Below are 2246 nucleotides of genomic sequence, written 5' to 3'. Positions count from 1 at the left end.
CATTTGAAACCTTGTAAGTGTTCTTTCTCCCCCCGCATCCAGGTTTTTTTTTTGTTTTGTTTTTTTGTTTTGGTTTGTTTTGGTTTTTTTGAGGCAGAATCTCACTATGTAGCTCTGGCTGTCAGGAACTCACCAGCTGGCCTCAAACTCAGAGATCCACCTACCTCTTCCGTGTTTTTACACAGCCTTTATTACCTTAGTTATTCTATAGAGTCAGGACTCTGTTCCACTCTAGCCACATGTAAAACAATCCCCAGACTTCTGTCTTTCCTGAAGAGCTATGGCTGAGTGAGCTGCTGTAGTAAGAAGCCCACCGTCCTCCGAGAGTCCTGACCTTCCTCAGGGACAGCAACGAAAACTACACAAAGTTTGCTTGGTTGGTTGGTTGGATTTTTTTGGTTTTAAAGATTTCTTACAGTGCTATGTTTCTATCATTCCACCCCATCCTCTTAATTCCTCTCTTGTTTCCTAATCTCTCAAATTAGGAAACATCTCTCACTCACACACACACACAACTTGCTGAGGCCAGTTAGTGTTGCTCACATGTTTAGAGCTCACCGCTTGAGATTGGGTTGAGTGCCAGGATTCTCATCCCTGGAGAAAACTGATTCTTCCATTCTTAACTATCAACTGCCTGTAGCTCTTCATCTAGGTGTAGGCCCTTGTGAGGTTGTCCCCATCTATGCTGGCATGTCAACTGGTAATATCACTGTTGAGACTTTGTGGGTGCCGTTTCCTCGTCGTATACAGAAGACGCTATCTCAGAGCAGTTGCCCCCGAGCTGAGATGTAGTGGTTGTGCTGTAGATGTATCTTTTGGGGCAAGCGCCACTTGGTCAGTTGTTGTCTGCATTTTGCATTTTGATTAGTAATGACCCTCTGTGATAGTCTCCATCTGCTATATGAAGCTTCTTTGATGAGGGGTTGCAAGCTACACTACCTGTGGATCGATACTTAGAATGAAGTTGGGAGTTACACTGGCTCTCCTCTAGGGCCCATCACCTCATCAGTCATGGTAGCTGATTCAGTTTATCAGGTCCGGATCCTTCCCCTTGGACCACTTAGACTAATTACATGACAGCTGCTGGTTATCCCTAAGATATAAGTGCCACTATTGCACCTATTGGGATACTGTGGGAGCCAGTCCTCAAGTACAGGCTTCCAGGTCAATTCCAACTCGATTCCTTCAAGTCCTGTATCTAAAGTATGTGGTGTCCCCAGCAACAGGGTCTTAACCTTCAAGTCCTGTATCTAAAGTATGTGGTGTCCCCAGCAACAGGGTCTTAACCTTCAAGTCCTGTATCTAAAGTATGTGGTGTCCCCAGCAACAGGGTCTTAACCTTCAAGTCCTGTGTCTAAAGTATGTGGTGTCCCCAGCAACAGGGTCTTAACCTTCAAGTCCTGTATCTAAAGTATGTGGTGTCCTCAGCAAAGGGTCTTAACCTTCAAGTTCTGGAAGGCAACCAAGGGCAGTACAATAGTCCATATTTCACCTTCTTCTTTATTTTTATTTATTTATTTATTTGGATTTTTGAGACAGGGTTTCTCTGTAGCTTTTGGTGCCTGTCCTGGAACTAGTTCTTGTAGACCAGGCTGGCTGTTTTGGGAATTCTTCTGAACAAAGATTCTAAAAGTGTTTTGGGAAGTGGAAGGTTAGAGCATGAGTTTCAAGTTGTAAGATTTATTTTTATTTTTTGTGTATTGGTGTTTTACCTGTGTGTTTGTAGATGTGTATCTTATGGGCACTAAGAGCTAAACCCAGGTCGTCTGCTGGGAGGACTCATAGCAACTGGGCCATCTCTAGCCCTACAGGTCATATTTGCACTTAACTTTTCCCATGTGTTAACAATCAATCTTGGGACCTCATACATGCCGAGGAAACAGCCTACCACTGAACTGTGCACTCACATGTGTGAATAATTATTTGTGTTGGGCTGGATAGATGGCTCATTGCAGACCCCAGTTCAATCCCCAGGACCCATATGGTAGAAAAGAAAATGAACTCCCACAGATTAGTCTCTGGCTTCCATGTGCACACAGGTAAAAAATAGGTATAAAAGTTTTTGGAAAATAATTTGGTACTTATGAAATATATTGTGTTAGGAACCCACTTCATGAGACATTGACCTTTGGAACCTACAGTTCTTAGGCTCCTTCCATGCTGCCCTGAGTGAGCAAGGACCTGTATCTTCTTATGCTCACTTGTCTTATAGAGGCCGTCTGTGAGACTTACAGACCTCAGTGATG

The sequence above is a fragment of the Myodes glareolus genome, chromosome 10 (genome assembly GCF_982192425.1).
Source record: "Myodes glareolus chromosome 10, mMyoGla1.1, whole genome shotgun sequence".
In the NCBI taxonomy this organism is placed as follows: domain Eukaryota; kingdom Metazoa; phylum Chordata; class Mammalia; order Rodentia; family Cricetidae; genus Myodes; species Myodes glareolus.
This window is presented reverse-complemented; position numbering follows the sequence as displayed.